Below are 11,682 nucleotides of genomic sequence, written 5' to 3' on the forward strand. Positions count from 1 at the left end.
TAAAAGCCTGCAGAGAAGTAGGTGGCCCCCTGACCAATGCGGGGCTGGCGGCTGCTGTCTTGTCGGCTGCCGGGGCCACAAAAGATAGTAAAGGGAAAGGGTGTTTCCGGTGTGGTCAGTTGGGACATTTTAGACAACATTGCCCACAAAATGGTGGTCCTGCGCAAAACATACCCAGGCCGCCAAGGACTCCAGGAGTGTGTCCTCTTTGTAAAAAGGGAAAGCATTGGGTCAACGAGTGCAGGTCAGTTAGAGACATCAATGGACATTTTATCCCCCAAATTACTCAAAACGCTGATTCTGAACCAGAGCCAAAAAGCGGGAAGGAGGGCCCTCGTCCCCAGGGCCCAAAAATTTATGGGGCATTTCAGACTCTGGGTCCCGGACAGCACACGCAACAACCCCCCAGCCAAAGAGAACAACCTCAGGCTCCACAGGGTTGGACCTCTGTGCCACCTCCGGACGGGTATTAACACAGCAGATGGGTGTACAGATTGTGGAGACAGACATGAGAGGACCCCTAGATGAAGGCACTGTAGGAATAGTTTTAGGACGCTCCTCCTCCACAATGAGAGGATTAATAATTTTCCCGGGAGTGATTGACCCTGACTATACGGGGATAGTCCTCTGCCATGTCCCCCATGGAGTGGTGTCCATTTCTCCCGGGGATAGAATCGCACAGCTCCTGCTTTTGCCTTCTCTTCATGGCAACTTCCCTGCTAAGGAGATAGAGAGAGAAGATAAAGGGCTAGGCTCCACTGGAGTCGACCTTACATGCCTGTCCATAACTTTAGACCAAAGACCCATGCTAACTCTCCAAGTGGAAGGGAGAAGATTTGAGGGACTGGTGGATACAGGGGCAGATCGAAGCATCATCCAAAGAGGGGAGTGGCCAAAGCAATGGCCAACTCAGAAATCCTCCCAGACCTTACAAGGGCTGGGCTATGCCGATGCCCCACAGTTAAGTGCAAAAGAATTGACTTGGAGAACAGACGAAGGCCAAGTTGGAAAAATGCAGCCATTTGTGGTAGACGTCCCTGTCAATCTTTGGGGAAGAGATGTGCAGCAACAGCTAAAGCTAACTTTAACTAATGATTATTCTGAGGCCAGTCAGAATATGATGAAACAGCAAGGATTTGTGCCAGCCTTGGGGCTTGGTCACCGTCTCCAAGGACGCAAGGAGCCGATTGAGCCACTTCCTAAACAGGACAGGAAGGGTTTGGGTTTTTCTTAGGGGCCTCTGAAAACAAAGCTTCCACTGAAGGTGCGGTACCCATACCTTGGTTAACACAAAAGGCGGTGTGGGTTCCTCAGTGGCCCCTCTCTCGAGAAAAATTGGAAGTGGCTCAAACTCTTGTCCAGGAACAGCTGCAGCTGGGGCATGTTGAGCTTTCAGTGTCATCTTGGAATACCCCAATTTTGTGATTAGAAAGGCCTCCGGAAAATAGAGATTATTACGTGACCTTAGAGCAGTAAATGCCCAGATGCAAATTATGGGACCCATCCAAAGGGGACTTCCATTGCTCTCTATGTTACCTCGAGAGGGGCCTGTTTTAGCTTTAGATATTAAGGATTGCTTTTTTTCCATACCTCTTTATGAAAAGGATAGGGAGCGCTTTGCCTTTACTTTGCCCTCTGTTAATCATGAAACCCCGGATGCTCGCTATCAGTGGAAAGTTCTCCCCCAAGGGATGGCTAATAGCCCAACAATTTGTCAATTGTTCGTAGGGGCTGTATTAACCCCTGTCAGGAAAAAATTTCCAAAAGTATGGATTGTCCATTATATGGATGATATCTTGTTGGCTCCTCCCTCGGTAGAGACTCTTCATAAAGTGTTTGAGCGGATAACGGAGACCTTAGCTGATAAAGGACTGATTATTGCCCCTGAAAAGGTTCAACAGACTAGTGTTGTTCAATTTCTGGGAACCATTGTTTCTCCTACTGAGATTAAACCACAAAAACTTTCCATTCGAACTGGTCATCTCAAAACACTTAATGATTTTCAGCAATTGGCAGGAGATATTAATTGGATAAGGGGGTTTCTTAATCTCCCTCGGTCAGAGTTGTTACCTTTATTTGCCATTTTGGAGGGCGACCCTGAAGTCACCTCCTCTAGATCCCTAACACCTTTAGCACTAAATTCCCTACAAAAGGTTGAGGCAGCTTTGTCTAGGGCTCAACTTTCACGGGTTGATTTAAAATTACCTATCGATTTATGTATATTAAAAACAAAAAATTATCCCACGGGGGTTCTTTGGCAAAATGGCCCCTTATGGTGGCTCCACGGCAATTCTGTGGGAGCAAAAACTGTTCAATATTTTCCTGAATTAGTGGCTAAGCAGGCAATTTTGGGTATAAAGTATTGTTTGATGCACTTTGCAAAATTTCCAGATAAATTAATTATTCCATACACCCGTGAGCAAGTTGAAATTTTAGCAGCCACAGTGGATATGTGGGCAATTCTTGTTTGCTCGTTTCCCAATGTAATTGATAACCATTATCCTAAGCATCCTCTACTTGCCATAATTAACAAAAATTTAGTGTATTTTCCTGTTGTCACTTCAAAGGAGCCCTTGGTTGATGCTCTGACCATCTTTACGGATGGATCAAAATCTGGACAAGGTGCCTTTTTTGTTCAAGGACACAAACAGCCTGTGGTCTTTAATTTTCGGCTGAATGCCCCACAGGCTGTTGAATGTGTAATTGTGCTTGAAGTTTTTAAAAGATTTGATCAACCTTTTAATTTATTTTCTGATTCATTATATGTTGTAAATGCCATTGCTTCTCTTAAAGTTGCTGCTTCAATTAAGCATGCCAGTACAATTTCTAATGTTTTGTTACAGATTCAGTCCCTTATCTTAAACAAAAAACACTCTTTCTATATTGGACATATTCGTGCCCACTCTATGTTGCCGGGCCCGATGGCAAGGTGTAATGATTTGGTGGACCAGGCAACTCGGGCTGTGGCTCTGGTCGCTGCTGATCCTGTAAAATTGGCAAAAGACTTTCATAGATTGTATCATGTACCTGCTAATACCCTTAGGAAAAGATATAATTTGTCCAGGCATGTGGCAAGAGATATTGTTAAAGCCTGTAAATCCTGTGTTACCTTTCTTCATCCTCCCCATGTGGGGGTAAACCCCAGGGGGTTGAGACCAAACGCCCTATGGCAAATGGATGTTACTCATCTGACAGAATTTGGTAAGTTAAAATATTTACATGTGTCTGTGGACACCTTTTCTGGTGTCATTCATGCCACACCTTTGGCAGGAGAAAAGGTGTCTCATGTCAAAATACACTGCTTAGAAGCTTGGGCAGCTTGGGGAAAGCCCCTTAGACTTAAGATGGATAATGGCCCTGCTTATACTTCCCATGGTTTTCGCGCCTTTTGCGCACAAATGCAGGTTGCCCACACCACCGGATTGCCCTACAATCCTCAAGGACAAGGTATAGTGGAAAGAGCTAATAAAAGCATAAAAGAAATGCTTCAAAAACAAAAAGGGGGAATTGCTGAGTCAGCGTCCCCCAGGGAAAGACTTTCTCTTGCGCTCTTTACCCTTAATTTTTTAATTCTAAATGACAACTATCAGCCTGCCGCAGATCGGCATATGACAAGAGACCCCATGGATACTAAAGACATGGTTATGTGGAAGGATGTTATTAATAATAAATGGTATGGACCGGATCCGGTAATAATGAGATCCAGGGGAGCTGTTTGTGTTTTTCCACAGAGTCAAGAAGTACCTCACTGGGTGCCAACGAGACTGACCAGGCCGGTGGAGACTGCAGAAGAACCCCCTCTTGAAGATGCCATCCACTCGTCTCCTGATGCAGCTGATCTTAAACCAATGATGCTGTGGGCTGTTACAATTTACTGACTGGGCCTCTGCGGTGTCCTTTTTCAAAGAGCGGGTGGGAGTCGGGATGTTTTTAGCCTGCTGCCTGGGAGGATGCGTGGTCTGCCTATGGTTGGTCTGTCGCCTTCGAGCCCAAACCAGAAGGGACAAGGTTGTTATCTCGCAAGCATTAGCCGCTTTGGAGAGTGGATCCTCACCCCAGATCTGGCTGTTGGCCATGAGAGGCAATTAAGCCTTACCATTCTGCATAGCCTTAGCACCCCGAGGGATCAGGGAATCCCATTGCACCGGGACAGGTATGCAACTTGCAATTTGGGACAGGGTGCGAGGCAAGTGCACTGCACTTGAGGAGGACCATCTCCTCAAGAAGAGCATGCTGGGTTGCAAGTGGGTTGATGCCCAAGATCCCACCTCTGCAAAAAAGGCATCGGACGGGCCTGGTCATCACTGGGGAAGGCGCGCCCCTCAGGTGAAGGCCAGTGCAATGTCCTAATGTTTTAGACAGAGGCCCAACCTCTACTCTTACCTGTTGCCAAAAACAAAAAGGGGGAACTGCAGGGAGCCGGGGCGAACGCCATTACTAGGTGCCGCCCACTCCCTTGCAGCTTTGAGGTCCATATTAGACAGTGCTTGGCGGGACGGTGGGTCCTGGGCTTTGCATGTGCGCGAGCCACGTAGAGTCCCCAGCCAATCCCGTGGCACCTGGTGATGGTGAAAGGCAGATGACCAATGATAGAAAGACCCGTGTTCCTATTCCCTATATAAGCGGCCATGTTTTGGGTGCACGCTCTCTCGCGCTCAAGCTCTCCCATCAATTGAAAGGCTCTCCAATAAAGCGTGATCTGAGAAGACTCCTGGTTTGGTGGTCGTTTTTTCTCGCTGGCCGAGAAGGCGTTCGCCGCAAATAGACTCATATAGACATCGTGTGGATAAAAAAGATGTAGAGGGATATATAGACCAAAAGCTAAATAAGATTCTTAAAAGTTGGCAGATGGAAGGTGGCAATAGCTTATCAGAAAAAAATGGTGGGATCCTCCATTATCTAGAGGACCCCAAAGACTTCCCCCAGATCCATAGCCTTTTACAGGTGTGTACGATAAGGATGGCAAACATTGGGAAAACAACTTAGAAGAAAGAACTTCCTATTACTATCTTTCATTTACTGAGAGACTTGCTAGATCTAGGCCTCCTTTGTGCTTACTATCAAAGAAGGAACAAGAAAGATCTTATGAGACAGTTAAGGCCTCTATGGAGAAGAGTAAACGATTATGTGAAAGGGTTACAGAAAAGACACTATGAGCTTGAATTTGATATATGGCCAGATTTAACTAAGTATACTGACTATCATGATTTTGGGCCACAAATTGGGGACCCTCTAAAGAATGGCAAAGAAGTACAATTGCTTAGAAAAGATTTGAAATGCATGAAGTACAAAACTAAACAAAAGTAACTATGAAGTAGTAGAGTTCATGCCTTTCTGTTCAGCACCTTGCCCATATGCTCTGGTTAATGGTTAATAGGTGATAAATATCGAAACCAATTGTATTTCTTAAAAATAGAGGTAAAGCCGAAAACAAGTGCCTATCATCATAGCTCGTCATCCAAAAAACAAGATCAGGTGACCAGCTGGTGACCACCCCAGAACAAAGCCTTGCAGCTTTGTGTAACCTTTTGCCCTTTCTCATGGAGACTTTTTCTATAAAAGCATGTTATCCTCTGCAATAAATCACACTCAGAATTCACTCCTCTTGTGTGTGAGTTGTCTGTTTGCCATCTCCCCACCTATTCCAGTTACCTCCACAAGGTGTCCTCCGTCGTCCTGACAGAGCCCTTCCGCAGCAGAAAACATTTTAATGCATTAAAGTTTGAAAATAATTTGCAACCTGTTAATAAATGTGTAGAACACAATTATACCAACTGACAAAAGATGATATGCCTTTCATTTATGTGCTTTTGGGCTTGGTGGGTGACTTTAGGTGTGTCTACACAAGTAGAATCAGCATGAAACAAGCCAGCATTTTTTCATTTAAGATACAAGATGTACAAAACACTCTATCAGAGGCAGGGTGGAGGGAGGAGGTGGGGAGGTGTGAGGGGAAGGGTTGATAGGGGAAAAACAAAGGAGGGGGGTAACAGTGCTCAATAAGAAATGTACTCATTAACTTACGTAACTGTAACCCCTCTGTATAGTATCTTCACAGTAAAAACATATATATTAAAAAGATACAAGGAAAACTTCTGTACTTATAAGAAGTTGTATTTGTCACTCAATATCAGTAAGGTAATGGTATTAGGACCACAGGCATATTAAAATTTTGGATGCTCAAAATCTCTGCATAAACACAGTATTTTATTTACATTAGAATATGCCCAGCACCTAGTGCAGTGTAATTGCTATGAAAAATTTTGCTACATTCTATGTTTGTAATAGAAAATAAAAGTATATGCACTCCCACCAACAATGCAGGAGGGTTCCCTTCTGTCTACATGGAAATGGAAAAACTTGGAAAGAATTATATTAAGTGAAGTAAGCCAGGTCCAAAGAAACATAGGTCCCATGGTTTCCCTTATTTGCAATAACTTGCATGTGTTTGAGATAAGCAGAAACAGTCAGATAAGTTGATGTTAGGCAAAATGAACCACAAGATAAAGATTCAAATGTTTTTTCTTTCTTGCAATCATTTCTAATATATTTATAAGATGATATATTTGTTGCTTTCTATGTCCCTCCCCATGGTATAACCCGTTTTCACTGTATTTGATGTTGGTATAATTTGTGGAGGTGAAGGGAAAAACAAATAGTTTAAATAGGGATAGAGGTGAACCCATTGCAACAATGAGATGTACAAGTCATTATGACGAAAAATGAACTTTACAAATTTGGTGGGGGTAGGAGAGGGCGTGGGGGGGAGATGGATAGAGATGGGAAGGGGAAACAAAGGAGGAGACAACAATACTTGATAAGAAATATACTCAGTACCTTGCCCATGTAATTGTAACCCCTATGTATGGTATTTTCACAATTAAAAATTTAACAAAATAAAATAATACTTTAAAAAATTATATGCACTATCAACATATACAAATTTTTTCACATAATTTTTGTATTCATTTTGTGGATGGAATTGGGAGAGTAATTTTGAAAAGCACAAATTTCATCACCAAGATCTGTCTGCAAAATACAACAGGGATCTAATACAGCATTATTGAAAGGTATGGAACTCTGAGGAGAAATACTTGAATTGAGATATTATCAGAAAGTAGAAGCACGCAAGGACTTTTTAGAAATGCTCCTAGATTTCTCATGGAGAGCTTTCATAACACTTTGTGAAACACAAGTCAGAACCTCACTGAAGTGTAGACAGTTTCCCTCACCTTTATGTCAGGCTCAGTCATTATAAATCAACATATAGCTAATGTGGAATAATCCTCTAATAAGAAAACGATGATGGAGTGTTTATATGCAGAAAAGCTGGGAAGACTATCTTTTTCCAATTAAGACTTAAAGATTGACCCCCATCCTATTGTCCCAGGCCCATACAGACTCCAGGCAAAATCCCAGGTAATGTGTGAACTCCATTGAAGTACAGGCAGGACAATCCACCTAAGCCCAGCTGTAAATATTCCATTATGGGCCCACGTGAAAGTCCCCCACCTTCCTTGACCCAGGAGCTTTTCATTAAACTCTACCTTCTTGTTCAGACCTCCTATAAAAAACCAGATCCTGTCCCAGCTCCTCACACAACCTCAATCCTTCAGGAAGGGCTGTGCCCCTCGCTGTCTGTCAATGAACAGTTCTCGCCTGTTGAGTCTGATCGAGTCTGGCCTATTCCTTTTCCATTCTACTCCATTTTTCTAACATATGGTTCCTACATCCAGGAATGGAAAAGTGCGAGGAATAAACTGGATGCCCTCTACGGAGGGGCAACCCACCTCTTTGTCACCTCTCATGGAGCTTCTCTGCTATTTTCCTCCTCCTTCCAAGGCCTTTCTGCATCGGGAGTTCAGAGCCCTATGAGTTTACTTTGGGCTAAACAGCCTCATGAAAGACCTCTTGGCCTTGGCCTTTGTAATTGGTGCAAGCAGGGGAGGGCCATTCTGCTGTGGCTTGCAGTATTATTGACCCCTGCATAAACCCCCTATTCTCTCTCCTTTACCCTGTCACTGGACTCTGATCTCTAGGCAGGAGGCTTTATGCCACTTGACCAACTTCACCCACCACCTGAAAGCCTTCAGGACAAAGTAACCAGCCTAGTCTGTGGAACAGGGGCCCCGACAAGGACTGCAGGACTCCAGGAATCCCTCCCTTCCTTCCTGTCTGTGGGGATCTCTTCCTGTCTGTGGAGACTCCAGGAGTCTCCACCTTCCTGACTCCCTGACTGACCACCATTAATTAGGACCTTTGGATATGCACTCTATTAATTATTGGGTTCCATCCGTCTGCCTTCTCAAAACACCAAGGATGCCTGGAGAAGTGGGACAGGCTCCAAAATCATACCAAATTTTCCAAATAGTCTCCCAGAGACACCTCATTAGCATGCCTGCAGTTTAATCTTAAGACTCTGGGCTGACTAATTTACAGTAAAAAAAATGCTTCATATATCCCTCCCCCATGGTATAACCACTGTTTTCACTGCATTTGATGTTGGTGTAATTTGGGCAGGGGAAGGGAAATAATTTTAATAAGAATACATGTGTACCCATTGCACAATGACATGTACAAAATGCTATGTCAAAAAAATGAACTTTACAACTTTGCGGAGGGGGTGGGAGAAACATGGATTTGGGAGGGCAGGGATTGTAGGGGGGAAAAAAGGAAGAGGCAACTATGCTAGGTAAGAAATATACTCATTACCTTTCTCATTTAATTTTAACCCCTCTGTATGTTAATTTCACAATAAAAATTATTTTTTTTAAATGACTTGTTTTTCTACCAAAATCTGGTCTTCTTACCATGGCCACCACTGGCCTAAATTTGTAACTTTAGGTTTTAATTTTAATGATTTAAACAATTCTCCAACGAAATGATGAGGAATCCAAGGTACCTTAAACATAAGCCCTCCTCTACCTCTGCTCCAGAAAACTTGCCCTCTGCTTGTTCTGTTCTGTCCACCAAGTCCTTCTCTGACCTCTACTCCAGAGGTCCCCCTCCCTGCTCTCCTGCCTTACTAACCCAGCACTTCTCTGCCAATGGCCTCGCAATCATCTCCTCTAAAAATGTAACTCCTTATCTTATCGCAGCTCAGTCTGTCTCTCACCCACTTCTCTCACCCCCTCCCTTTCTCTCTATCTCTTTTCTTTGATGACCTCCAGCACCAAAGATCCTTATCTCCTTCCCTGCTCTTCTAACTACACTCTTGCTATTTGCAGTTGGTCCAGATTTTCTAGGCTAAAACTATCTGTTTCAAGCAAACTCCTTCTGCTAATCCCTGTCCCTCTGCTCGCCTGTCTGCCTGCCTGTGTAGCTGACACAAGGTAGGGGTGGACTTAGGCCTCCAAAGGTAAAACAACAAGCTACCAGCCCTGTTAAATATCACTGTAAACAAACTACTCCATATGTATACATTTCTCAACCCTTTTCTATATCTAATACACCTTTTTCCCTTCCAGACCCTAATTAAATGGGTCCGCTACTCTGGACCTTTAGCTAATTGTCACTGACAGTGGATAGCTGGCAAACACACTGAGGACACTCCTCTCTCCATTTACCACCTTGAAATCCCATAATCGGAACAAACCAGTCCTTGTACTTTTGGGGACTTAAACAATAATCCAATCCTTTTCTCTTTCCTGAGACAACTCAGTTCAAAGTCTAGATTCTTGATTTCTCCTCAAGGAGACTTCAGAAGAGAAATCCCACCCTCTCACTTCTTCCAATAACTCTCTCTATTCAATTACTCAAACACACATTTCAATACCTTCATGATGAAGCCACATATTCCTTTAAATGTCTTCAGGTTAAAAGTTCTACCTATTCTCCTTACAAACCTGTTCAGTCACCCCCTCCCCCAATTCTGTCTACAAGCCCTGGAAGCTGACACCTAGGAAGAGACTAAGGCCAAATGATGGGTTTTTCTATAACCCCCACTCTTCCATCAACCTTACTGCTCTCTCCTCTTCACTCTTCTAGGGGTTAATATATTCAATTCATATACTAATCTGCCTCATCACCAAAATTGATTTAAAGATTTTCTGCTTTTTTCAATGTTTATTTAAGGGTGGAAATTATTTGTCAAAATTTGCCCTGCAGTTTTTGGTATTGCCTACTTTTCTGACATTGACCACGAAGTTTTATCATATTGGGCAAAACAATATCACTTTGCCACTGGAATTCCATAAAACTTATGGCCGATTTTTTAAACAAAAACATTGGTTTAAGTGCGTGTGTGTGTGTGTGTGTGTGTGTGTGTGTGTGTGTGAGCATGTTCAATATAATCTCATAGTACATAAAAACTGTGTAAAAAGTAATCTTCTTCTATTTCTTAGTACTGATATTTCCTATCAAATGTGCCATTTGTTAAAAGAAAACATTTTTATCGAGGTAGTAGTAAAAGGAATGAAACCCAGCTCAGATCCTAGCCAGCTGTGAGGAAAAAACACCAGTAAAGAGTTAAGAATTGTCTTAAAATATTTGTTCCACATATTTGTTTCTGTCTTCAGAAAGTTTGAGTATGTAGCAGATGGTATGAGTATGCCTTAAAAGACAGCTTTTACTCCTCTGTACAGTATGTTCACAAATAAAATAAAATAAAATAATATAAAAAAGACAGCTTTTAAGTCATTATGTAATAGTTGGCTGTGATTTACATTAAAACTAGCATGTAATTCTATATGTCCATCTAAATTTAAGTGTCTTTAACAAGTCTGTGTATAAATTTGTAAGCAACTAAACAGGAGATTTGACAATTCATCCGAGGAATGTAGTCTAGCCCTGATCCTGCCTGGGACCATCCTACCTCCATCATGGTACACTGGACTCCTGTTTGACTCCATCACACACAGATGATTCTTGGTAAAAGACTTCTTCAGATTTACAAAAACAAAGACTCTTGCGGGACGCTCTCTATCAACCTTACCCAGCTAGATCTGAAAAAGTCAGCTATGTTGTTATGCTATTGAAGCATGTGAAGGCCAGGAGTGCTCCTGTAAATTTTGGTTATCAGGTTTTCCAGGCAGCCAAGCTGTGCTCAAACTCTCATCCCATCTATTGAGTTTTGTCATCAGTTCTAGAATGTATTTTTGATCAATTCTTGATAGTGTGAATGTAAGCTCTACTTGATCCCATAGATCTCCTTGTTGATTTAATTGGATGTAATAAAGGGTTTTTGTGGCAAAGATTGCAGTTCAAAGCCAGGCAGGGAAGAAAAATCGCTCTGAGACTCTATCTCCCAACTAACCACCACCAAAGAGCCAGGCTGGAAGTTGGCTCAAAAATTAACCAGCCAAATGCTAAAAGTCGCTCCATGATTCAAAGTGGTAGGGCACTAGCCTCGAGCAGAAGTGCTCAGGGAAAGTGCTCAGTCCTTGAGTTCAAAGCCCATATGCCATGCACAAGCACCTAGACCCCCAGGAAAAGGTGGAAAAGAGTAAGAGGAGATGATGTCACATCAGCTACTCTTTGTCTGCCCTTTCAAATTTAACCAGAGCCAGGAGGTCAATAGAAATAAGTTGAGAAGCTTGTCCATCTAATATCGATATCTGTCTAACTTCTAACTGGACAGTATTTATATTCTTGCCTTTGTTACCTGCTATTATAGGAAATGATCAAGGTTTCTCACCAAGCCCTTAACTATTTCAATATAGCCCTAGCTTCTGACTAGTTATG

This window comes from Dipodomys merriami, unplaced genomic scaffold (genome assembly GCF_024711535.1).
Source record: "Dipodomys merriami isolate MVZ:Mamm:240054 unplaced genomic scaffold, mDipMer1.0.p SCAF_526, whole genome shotgun sequence".
Taxonomy (NCBI): domain Eukaryota; kingdom Metazoa; phylum Chordata; class Mammalia; order Rodentia; family Heteromyidae; genus Dipodomys; species Dipodomys merriami.